Source organism: Lathamus discolor, chromosome 2 (genome assembly GCF_037157495.1).
Source record: "Lathamus discolor isolate bLatDis1 chromosome 2, bLatDis1.hap1, whole genome shotgun sequence".
NCBI lineage: Eukaryota > Metazoa > Chordata > Aves > Psittaciformes > Psittacidae > Lathamus > Lathamus discolor.
This window is the reverse complement of record NC_088885.1, coordinates 22,976,093-22,988,240: the sequence shown is the minus strand read 5'-3', so window position 1 is coordinate 22,988,240 and position 12,148 is coordinate 22,976,093. Positions and strand designations below refer to the sequence as shown.

General features: G+C 42.6%; 1 long non-coding RNA gene across 1 annotated transcript in view; it reads left to right on the top strand.

The window, feature by feature from the left end:
* Window positions 1-11,822, top strand: part of LOC136009138 (uncharacterized) — a 39,436-nt gene extending 27,614 nt beyond the window's left edge. Inside the window, exons 2-4 of the long non-coding RNA XR_010610353.1 lie at window positions 4,390-4,667; window positions 9,431-9,537; window positions 10,519-11,822. This is a non-coding gene — a long non-coding RNA (uncharacterized LOC136009138). The remainder of the gene's footprint in view (window positions 1-4,389; window positions 4,668-9,430; window positions 9,538-10,518) is intronic.
* Window positions 11,823-12,148: the final 326 nt, after the last annotated feature.

The following is a 12,148-nucleotide window of genomic DNA, read 5'->3' as shown; positions in this document are numbered from 1 at the left end:
GCTCACAAAGCTATTCAAAGCAGCAATGCAAAGCATCAAAACTGAAAGTAACAGCATGCTGCCCTCAGATTGCATCTTTTGCTGTTGACTTTCTGAACCCTGGGCCCCTGTGAAACACCATCTGCGTGAGCCTGGTGGGAAAGGGTAAGAATTACTGCGAGCACGGATGTTGACGCACTGCTGCATCTGCTGCACCAGCACTGGGCACAGTCATGGACCATCTTGAAGAGTCTGGGAAGACATGTCCAATCATGGGACATGAGTGAAAACTTAAGATGTCCAATTGGATGATACCAGCTCAGCCAGTGTGAGTTGTAAGTACATGTGGTAACCAGTCCACTGAAAAGCCAGAGGTCACATTTGCTCTCAACATGATTTATCCAACAGTTTTAAGTAACAAACCAATACAGCCAACATTAAGTTGTTCCTTAATAGAAAAAAAGAAAGAGACGTTTTGTTTTCTTAATAATGTACCATGAATATTGCCCTCTGCCCCTACACAATGCAGTGTAAACTCGCTTGTAATTTGTGCTGGAGGGGGAAAGTCAGCTCTGTGTTTCAACTTCATTGTAAATTTGTGCTTGAAATGCTTTCCTTGCATTGATCCCAGCTTTGTTATGCATTAGTAAACACGTTCATGACACAGACATTAATCCAGAGTGAGTTTACAGTGATTTATTATATTAGATACTAAAAAACAATCATGAGACCATGATTTGATAGTGTTATCTCAACACCTTGTGTAGAGATGCAAGAATGATTTGGTGACATATCATCCTTGACACATGACACATAGAGACCATGCTTCAATCAACACGCCATGCCTCCAGGCAGTGTGGTGTTACAGCCTCTGCAGCGGAATGCCACTGCCTGCGAAACCTCCTTTCTTGCAACTAGTGGTGATGGCAGAGCTATGGAGACTGCGAAGCATGAAACAAAGCTTGGTATTCAAAAATTAAATGCACTGAAATATAACAAGTTTCCTGCACTATTAATGATGTTTCATTGTTTGCAGACATGTCTAAGCAAGTCAGAACTTGCTTTTCTTTATTCTGCAAATAAATTCAGGACTGATAATCCTAGTAGTTCTACTGGCACTAGGTCTGGACACAAACCCATCATAATTTGTGTTATTTCATTTTGATTCTGCCTTAAATAACTGTTTAATTAAATTCTAGTTATCCTGATTTAGTTAGGCGTGGTGTGCCCGTGCAATGTACCTCAGAAGATGTGACGGTAATGTGCAAATACCAATGGGATGGTGTTGTAATCAGTAAAATTATGCAGGTATGAATAAAGCTAGAGTATTATAATTTGTTTAGAAGTGGAGTCAGTATGTGTTTTCATAAACAGTAGTTCAATCTGGTTTTGCTGCAAGGGTGTCCATAGGCAAAGAAATAGCAGGTTTCATCACTGTCCCACAACTGATGTCTGTCTTACAAGAGGAAGCAGAGGTTGATAAACCTTTTCTGGTGGTAAGTGCTACTGGTTGTAATGAAACAGCTGAGCAGAAAATACTGATGGAGGCACTTTCTTCACACAAAAGACACTTTGTGGCCGAGCTCCTTTTTCAATCTTTTGAAAAGATCATGTATTTTATTGATGTGGATGTGTCTGTTGTGTGAAAGTAATGTCTGACTTTTGGCTATACCAGTGGTAACAAAGGGTTACGGAAATGATGAAACTCAAAAATACAAACACAAATATATGGCCTACAGCCCACCCACTGGGCATGTCTAATTGTCAGGTGAATGGATGAGAACTGTTGTGATAAATGTCATGTATCTTGTGGGTTGTTACACAACAGTGATGAGGAAAAAGGGAAAACGCAGAAAGGAGAAAGCTGGGGCTGCCTGTCAGTGCTTGGGAAAATAACACGCCTTTCATTAGATATGGCTTTTAAAATGTTATCTGGAATTTAAAAGAAGGCATGGTTGGTCCTGGAAATACTGGGGTTTGATACATTGCCGGTGGGTATTGGTTTGCTACCAGGGTTTTGCACACAGTGATGCTCAGGCGAACAGGCAAGAGACAGGTAAAGGCTGGGCAAGCAGGAAGGTGCTCCCATGCTCAGTCCATGCAGGTCACTGCTGGCAAGATAGCTTCTGTCCTTGCAGGCAGATGTGGGCTTCCATTCACAATCCCTGATGCTTACTTGCCAAAATGAAAACCATATATATATGTATGTAATTGCTGGATTACTCAAAATATCATTGACTATGGGCAGGAATATTAAAATAAGGCAGGCTCAATAGCAATTTAATTTTCCAGATTGCAGATTGTGGTGACAAAGCTTTGCCCACAGTTCCCACCTCTTCTAATGCCTCCATATAAAGGCAGACAACAACAAAGCTCCTAAATCACCCAAGAGGGACTTGCAGGAGCTAACAGGTTCTCAAGGACTTATGGTGCAGTAGGCAGACACCAGAGTTTGCACAAGCAGCATTGATCCTGTTAGAAGAGTTAACTTAGGACTTCGGTCCTACCCTGTTCACTTTACTAAGAAAACCCTATTTTCACATGACAATTTTGAGGGAGCCTCTTCTAATGTCTCCTCTAATGTCTCTTGCTAACTCAGGGTGGCAAAAAACACTTTGGGGCATGACATCAGCATCAGCCACAGCTTTGTATGTGTGTACAGGTTTTGATTAGACATGATGACTGTGATAAACAACAGCAATTTTGCTAATGCTGTGCTACTGTGCGCATGATATAGAAGTTGAAGTGGGAGTTACTATGGGCTATCACGAGAAATTTGCAGTGTCAAGGGTAGTAAATGCTCACTCTTCAAAGCTTCATGTACTCAAGGAACTTTCAATGGTTTAACTTAAAACAAGTTTCATACTGGAGAAAACTGTACAATTACGTGGTTTCACTTTAAACACTGTTTATTTTAATGTCACCTCTTGGGAGGGTTGGTTTTTAGGGTTTTTTACCAAAATAAGTGAAACAAAGTGAAAGGCGTGGGCCTGCAAGCACTGCGCTTGATGCCCTGGCACGGGTCCTGGGGCCCTTGATTTCCAGAGATGTGGAGTTTTTTTGTTTATTCCTGTCAGTCAGTGTGGTCAGAGGTGAGTCCCAGACACACCATAACATCACAGTGGGAGGGATTTGTTCTCAGGACCCAGTGCCGTGGCCAGTGAGAGAGGAAGAGCCAAGAGCAGAAGAGTTCACTTAGCTACACTGAATTCCTAAGGTTTTCAAAAGCTTTTAGTCAAAGATTCCAACTATTTATCTCCAACTTGTGCATCTTAAATGAAGTCTCCTCATATTTGTATCTAATCTGTTCATTTTCCTTTTGCATAGTTCTTGGCCATGAAGTTCTGGCTCTGTGATACTATATTGCCGAGCCTCTGTGTGAAGAATGTACTGCACTTAGAGGGTATATATACTTGTGAGGAAAGCCTCGAATACTTCTTCATGTGTGGTGATTTTTTTTTTCCACGTCCAGTTTTGTCTTAGCTGTATTTTCATCACTTCACATGTAAGAAGATAAATTAATGGATGTGTAAAACATCACACAGTGAAGGTAAAGCCAACAGCTGAAGTAAGGACTTCTACCCCAAGCAGAGTTTTGTCCTTCCAAACTTTGACCCTGTATTAGAACCAGTTTTTGTAATGTATATTTTAAAAGTACATGTAGTAGCATTGTACAGCTTTGTTAATATATTTAGACTCATTCTACAATATACACAATAATTGCTTTTCAGTAAGGTCCAGGATACATGAAAGATTCAAAAAAGTAAGACTTTGACAAGTTTTAAAAAGTAAAAGCTGGCCTCTTGAAGGAGAGAAAAGGCCATGAAACAGGTATCTTTACTCAGTGAAAGAAGATTTTTAGCTTCTAAATATGCAGAGGCACTATATCAACTATTGCAAATGTGTGCTGGTGATGCATCCAACAACACTTAATTATCAGTTCTACGAGAAAATTAGGTGAGAAAATTGCTTGGTTTTTTATATTTTTTATTTATTTATAAAAGAACCCAAAGACAACGACAGTTCTCTCACTATAGCATGTTAGACATAGAGAGCTTGTCTGTCTTAGTCCTCTCCCTTGGTGATATAGATTGATAAATTCCTGCAGTATATATAATGTGTTACTCTTTTGCAAAGTCTTTTCTGTCATTTTGAAGGAAACTGGTTTTATAGAGATAAAGCAGTCTCATATTTTATAATGTCTTATTTTAGACACATTTGAGATATGGGGGCAAGAAAACTATTGTCCAATACATTGACCTCGTTTGCAATGTGCGAGAGGGACTCTGTTGTGTGGAGCAAAAGATAAGGGACGGTGTAAAGCAGGAAAACAAATCATTCCTTGAATATTAGGATAAGAAATAAACCATCATGGACTAAACTAGTTTCTGTTTGTCTCTGGGAACGCAGGGCACCGGTGCACACGTGTCATCAGGACCCAGCATAGCTGCTACAGAGGAATATGACAAGAAAAATCTTGGATCAAAAACTCTTGCTGCATTTGTATTACAGAAGGTGGAAAAAAAGAAAAAGGTGATGCTGAGGGGGAACAAGCACCTAGGTCTCAACAGTCAGCAGATTTTCTATCCAGTATTTCCTACACCAGCAGCAGCTGCTTGTTTACCAGTGGTAAGGGGAGAGTGCCTGGCATTTCAAGGAAAGCAGATTATGGACAACATCTTTTAAGAGTAAGTCTGGCTGTTCCTTGTGTAAAGTAGTAATAGTAATGCCTAGATAGGATTATAGTGTTCCCGGGGTGGAGAGTAAGGAAGTTGTTCAGAAAATTAGTTGGTACATCAGTTCGATGTATTTTAATTTGTCCTTGATTTCCTCAGACACCAAAACATTAAGAGCATATCTGAAAGAGGTGAAAATGGGAGGGGAACAAATCTGGCAAGGGAGGAAATGTAAAAGTGCAGCAGTTTTCCTTCCCAGCAGCCTTCCTCCTGGGGTGCTCGGGTGGGTTCACTGAGCAGCCAAAGCTGTTATTCCTCCCACTAATTACCTGGTGACCCACCCAGAAACATCCTTTTGAGCCTGCTCCAATGATGCTGGCAGCATTTTCCCTTCATGTGCTCTGCTGCTTACCTGCTCTGGCAGTAGTATGGTGTGGGCTCCACTTTCTCCACCTCAGGGACATGCCAGTTTGCCTTCAGCTCACGGATACATTCATGAGTGATCTGTATATGTGCTGAGAGGTTGGGGTGTGCAGGGGAGGGAAAGGTAGCGGCATGAGTCTGTCCTCAGTATGGCACTGGAGCCAGCCCCACTTAAGCAGCAAGCTGGTGCTTCTTACGCAGCATCCCAACACATGGGGACAACTGTGGCCAGGAAATGAAGGGATTGGAGGGCAGTTAGGAAAGACGAGCTTGTGGCACAACAAGGTTGATCCATGCTCTTTATATTTGTATTTTTCTTCATTGTTTGTTAATAAACATGCCAGCAAGAGTCTAGCTGGCTGTTGGGATTAGTACCAGTTCTGGTACTTAGTGTGCCCGGCCAGTTTCTGTATTTTCTAGGAGTATACATGCCATTGCAGCCAAGAAAGTCATGCTCTCCTGGGACTCAGATCTAGCAGTGTCTAATAAAAGGCTTGATGAAGAGCAATTTCTGCAAGATTTATTTTCCCCTGGGATATTAAGCATTGTATACCACAGCACACATGGCATATGGCTGCCTATCCATGGGAACACTGAACCTAGCCCCTGATTCAGCAAAGTATTGTAAGTGGTGTTTAGTTGTGATAAACGGGACTTAAGTGCAGGTCTAAAGCTGGGCATGTGCTTAACTGAACCCAAGTCATTTGCATGTGTGTGCAGACAAATGTAATACACTAAGATATGTACTGTGACCCCAAGCTATTTTTTAATTAGGCAAGCACTGGATCAGAAAATGGAATTGAGCCTATTTTCTGGATTAATTCCATTTATTTTAGATGTCTGTTATTTTGTCTCTTCACCTTCCTTACATCACTTTCAAATGAACCAAGGTATGCGTAAATTGATTTGCAAGACCAAGTGCACAACCCACATAGCGTAGTGGGTTTTGTGTCTGTTATCTTTATTATTGCTATTGTACCACCCTGCTCCGTTAGCAGAAGACAATAGCTGTATACTTTGCAGTGGATGGTTAAGGAACAGTCAAACAATTGATCAGATTTGGTTTTTGGGCTAAGCATTTACAGAGTTGTTTATGGTGTAACATCGAAGTGTTTGTGTCCTGTTATATCTCGCTGTCTAAGAAAGAAAGCACTCACACTGCCTGCCACTATGTAAATTTCTAATTCTTTTTTTAGTGGTAGGTTGTAGGAGAGAACCCTAGAACAACATTTTAACTCTTAAAAGCTTTTAAAGTTATTTGCTTCTTAATTTCTTTGACAGTTTCCTTGCTCTTTACTTTAAAAAACAAACATCTGATATGTCACTTTTCTGAACAGTGGTATTTCAAAACCAGAGACCTGCTGCTGGGCGTCATTCTATGCTTTCAGACACCAATACCTTTTTTTTGGAGGTTCAGAAATTGGTATGGAAATATCCAACACCCTTTTGCATTAACCTCATTAAGGCCAATAAACATTTCACTTTAAACTGTAATGCTCCCAAATGGGAAAGTTGAAGGTCCAGCCTGCTTATCTCTTTTCAAACAGGTGAATCCTTATTACCCTCTGGAAAAACTGGAATAGAAATCAGTCTCTTATCTGTAGCTATTGCAGCCTGTGATGCAGTGTGGTTAGAGTTTATCCATTCTCCCTCTTTCTTTGGTGGCCAATTGGCCACCAAATTCAAGCACACTCTCTTAAACATTTATGCAGTCATGCTAGTCTCCAATAATTGCACTGATTTCCTTGTTCTCTGCTTTGTATTCAGTCTGCAGAGCCACCACGGTCAATGTGGTGGACACAAAGCAGCAGTGGCAGCCGGACAGGCACCCCATCCACCTACAGCTCCGCTGCAGCCAGGTCACCGGCTGGGCCTTTGAGCAGCAGGAGGTATGAACAGTGCCTGTGCAGGGATACCCAGGTAGGGTAGGGGTGAATGCAGGACATGCTGCAAGTCAGAGCAAAAGTACATAGTGCTGGAATTAAAACAGAAAATCGAGGTTTTGTGTTAAACTTGAGAAGCAAAAAAACTTCTCTCTGCATCCAAGGCTCTGTTGGGTGGAGCAGGAAGCAGAGTGAGGGCAGACTTCTGGATGTTATTGCTGACTGGTACAGGCTGTTGTGAGACTTTGTATATGCACCCAGTTCCCATCTGTAATTTTCAGTTGTACTTGCTAAAATGGTAAAACTGAATGGCTCTGCAGGAACTTTGGCTGATAGACACAGAAACTACCTGGGATCTGTTCTGTAACTCATGACAAATTGTAACTACACTTCTTTAAAGCCTTTCAGTGGAAGAAGTAAATGCGTGAATTAAAAAAAGAAAACCTGAACACATTTTAAGCTAGTTTTTAATGTAACAGCCTTTACAACATTGGGACCTACCCCAGCGTTTGTTCTTCTTCCAGAATTATCTTTCTTGCTAAAATAAAATACACAAGAAGTGTAAGTAGGAAGAGGGGAGACTCTGCTCCCTCCCTCTTCTGTCATACTTGAAGCCAGCAGCTGAGATTCAAATGCAAATGCCAGTACTCTCTAACTCTCCAGGAACTTCTGAGTCTTAGTCTCTTACACCTATGTGACAACTTAAGTGAAATTAAAAATCAAAGAGATTTCCCCTGGAGTAAGGTATTGCTTGTTACGAGTGAGGATATCATAATTGGAGCCAGACATGTAAAACCAACAAACGTGCTTCAGATCCCCTTTAAATGCCAACATGCCTCTCTTCTGTATGAACTTGATGGATCTGGGGGGCTGATATTACATCCCAGCTCTCACCCTGATGCTGCAGTGGCTCCTAAGTAGAGTGAGAGGCAGATCCTGGGTGCAGGTGCCCACTTCAAGGGTGCTGTGCAATCTCCTTGTCACATCTTGTCTGGCTGGAGCTGTGTGATGTGACAGGTCAAGGTCTCGACTGCAGCTGCCAGTCTGTGCACTTTAAAGCTTTGATTTCCGCCCCCCCCCCCACTCCCCCCCCCCCAGCTTTTCCCTCCCCAGACATCCCCTAAGCATGACCACCCAAAATTGCCACGGTGGTAAATGTGAAGAAAAAGACGTTTGGTATCTTTCTTCTAGCGAACCTAGGATGGGACATTCAAAGTCGGTAGCAACATTACTAGAAACACAGAAGAGGTTTAATGACAGAGGAAAAAAATCCTTTTATCTCTTTATATGTGTTCTTAATCTTTGCTTTTCCTCAGTAACTCAAATCACAGACTGCTCTTGAAGAGTACATCCTAGCTGGGGAGTCATAGCATTCAGGTTTTTTGTTACATGTGAAATTTAAAAGCCACTTTTAAAATCTATTATGGCATAGAAAATATACTGTACTTCTGCTAACTTGATTTAATCACAGGAATTGTGTGTGTGCATATGAGAGAGAGGAGAATGAAAAAAGACTGACACTGTTTGTGAAAGAGCTTGATGGGAAAAAAACTTGATGGGAAGAGCTCCAACAAGTTTGCTAACTTCCATAAAGTAGTAAATTTTCAGCTTGACCTATGATGCATTGTTTCTTCGTTACAAAGGAAAAGTGGCTGAGGAGGAAAAATCCTCTGTGCAGACAGATTGGGGATTTTTTTCCATGTTTCACAAAAATCCAACAATGAACCATTTGACATGGGGATGGCAATTTTAAATATAGAGAAGCTATAGTGGACTAACACAGACTCATGATTTGGTGGGTTCAAACCTCATTTTTATATAGGTACATGTGTGTGCACATTGCTGGATCAGTCCAAAGGTCCATCCATCCCCTCTTTGGCAGCGGCATACACACCACACTGCAAGCAAGGAGTGCTTCAAGGACTCCCTGTGTTGCATGAATGTGTTTGGCAGCCCCATCTGGGTGTATTTCACCTGGGCTGTTCCAAGCCATTTCCCACCTCCCCAGCAATTTATCTCAGAGCATTATCACCATTTTTGCAATTATCACACTTATCATTGTCCTTCCACAAGTGAGCAGTGGGGCAGCTGAGGGCTTTAGGCAGCGTAAAATATTTTAACATACATATTGTTTTTCTTGCGCTATTAAATTTTGTGCCTGCTTCTTTTCTGTTTTCTATCAAGCTCTCCCTGTTACTACCGCAGAGTCTCCCTATTGTTGCTACACATGAATTTCAGGAGAGCCAGGGCGGGAAGGCTTCATGTACAAACACAACCCCTTTCTGTTTCCAGATGGTAACTCCTGTATTAGCAACTGCTTACAGATTATTGTGCCATTACTGCTAATTATTATTTTTTTAATTGTAGGATCTGTACGTCTGTTTTGCACAGAGAAAGCAAGCTTTAGAAAATGTGTGCTTCGTGCAGGAGCATTGACTCTCAGCCAATGCTGCAAGGTTTATTTTTCAGATCTCACAGGAAGAAGGTATTGGTGCTGGGATTGTCCAATTCCATGAGAACATCCCCATTTAAAAGGACATCGTGGATTGCCTGTTAATCCAGCGGCTAAAATTTAAGTAAGCAAAGGCTAATGTCTCTTTACTAGTCTAATTAACAACGATTACTTGTCTAAAGATAAGGTATTTCCAGTTAAAAGAGATCTCCTTCAACTCCAGATCAGCTGAGAATAGCTGAAATTAGTTTTTAGGGTAGGGTCAAAGACCAGGATTTTAGGGGTTTGAAGTTTTTGAACTGAGCAGATCAATACATATCTGCAGCGGGACAATCCACATCTAAGTGAAAACAGGGAGGCTGGGATTTCCATCTGCATGGAAGTGGATTGTTTGGGGGGCTTTAAACAAACGACTTAATGAGGTGGCACTGGTGCACCCATCTGTCCTCTCTGGGATATCTGAAGTCCAATGCATTGCCCGTTTTAGTGTCACTGGCAGAGGCATGAAACTGGAATAAATAAAACAAAGCTTTATGTAGCACTTTATAGGCTTTGAGGTTATTTGGTATTTTACAGATGTATGCAGCCAGGGGAAGAAGCACCATTTAGAAAATGAGTGGAAATGTGCATGGAAGAGAACAAAGAGCAGGGCAAGACTGATCACTCTGTGCTGCTCAGAGCAGTGTGCTGGTGCAAGTTTTCTGCCAGGCAGCAGTGAGGTCCTCCTGCAGACACTGATGCTGGCAGCTCTGGTCAGAGGGGCTTGCCTGGGCTGGTCCTTTGAGGATCTCCAGTGGGCAGCACTTATTTTAGAAAAGCATAAATCCTCACTCCGAGTTGAATTTTCTTTGTTGTAGACAGGAGCTAGCTCCCATGGCACCCCCCCCCATCCCCAGGACATGGCAAATGAGAAATGACTGCTCCATTGCATGACCCAGCCTGGCTTGTCAGCAGGGCAACTGAGCTACACACAGCTGGGGAGGGTTTGGGTGCGAAAAGACTGCATAGCTCTGTGCTTCAGGTGTACCAAGAAGTTTACACATCGCCTGAAGGTCTGTAGGAACTCAGTCCGGTGGGTTTTTCTGTAGCTGTCTTTGTCCTGCAGGGCAAGGAAATGAGAAACTTGGCTTCTCCAGGATGCTGCCCAGCCTCCACACCCTGCTCTGGTGTTGATCTCAAGGCCCAAGGTCCACAAATGCTTGTACCTTCTGCAGCAGATGTATCTGGAGATATTTCCCAAGGGCAGAGCTCCTACTGACCTGCATACCTATGGACCAAGCAGAGCAGGGACAAGGACCATGACTCTTCTACCCTGCCCTTGTGCTGATTCTGCTTTATTGGCTTGCAAAGAGCCCGAAGTAGTGATTGAGGGCTTACTCCACTTTTTAATTGGGATTTAGGTTCAGAGCTTTGAAAGTCCTGAGGCCCTTGGCTCTCGTCACCTTAGGATTTGGATAAAATGGTTTTTGAGGCTTGATGCTGGGTCACTTTGTGGATTTATGTGCTCTGTTATCCTGCTGTCATCCTCCTGTCATCCTCCTGTTATCCTCAGTAGTGCTGTTCATGGTGTGTTTGCTGCCTCACAGGACAGGGAAGAGGCAGTGACATGATACAGCCCCTTTGTGGTGCCAAGATCAGAGCTTGCAGGACCACAAGCCACTTGTGTCTTGCAGAGGTGAGGGGAGTGCACAGGCTTATACTGGTACACTGCAGCCTGTAACAACCCATCTAAAACTTCACCTGGCCTCTAAAATAGTCCTGTTTAAAGAGAAAATAAAACTCTGCTCCTGTTTCATTCACCCTTGTGCAGCAATGGGCAGTTCACTCTTGACTAGTTGAGTCCAGCAAACAACCACATGAGGGCATGGATTCTGCATATTTCAGTGCAGAATCTTTGGCTTGACCAAAGTCTGTGTTAGACCACTGAGAACTGTCTGTGCCTCTCACCTGGGGAAAACCACACCCCAGGGTGGCTCAATTTTCTCTGAGAACATATGGCCCTAAGAAGGCATTTTGGGAATCGAGACCCTGAGGCCTTTATAACCTTTTGTGACCAAATTTTTCTTCACTGTAAACAACTACAGAAAATGGAACCCCAGAAGTTTCTTGTCCTTTTGTCCACCTCTGCTTAGAAAAACACCAACAAGTTTTTGGCTCCTTTTTTCCCAGATGTCTTAGGCAAAGCCACAGCTAAATAACCACGAGTAAAAGGGTTATGTGGATAAAAAATAAAAGGATACGGTTATGTGACCACTTCTTTCTCTCACCACTGGTTTGGTCTTTAGAGCAACCTCAGCTTGAATTTTACCCCCTGGATCCTGGGGGTTGTGCTGGGGATGCTGGGGATTTGATGACCTGTTTTAATGTACAGAGCTGATCTTACAGGCAGAGGAGCATTTGATGCATACGTACGGCAAAAGCCCTTTTTCCACTTCTGGTTTCAAGTTTGGCTTGACCATTGTCTGATGCTGCTCAGTGAAAGCCTAGTGCTGGGCAGGGAGGCAGCAGCCGGATACTCTAACAAGTGGCTTGTTAGTGAGGAATGTCCTGCAGTAAGTACGGAGCAGCCTTGTCACTTCTCAGCCAATCCTCCCAGGACAATAAGAAAGGAGGACAAAGTGAGTGCAGCCCTCCTGGGCCTCCCCTTAAGAGTTTAAAAGCAAAATATTGATTTTGAGTTACCCTGCTTCAACTCAGCTTCACTCTCCTGGTATTTTTATTCCCTTGTAGATTTC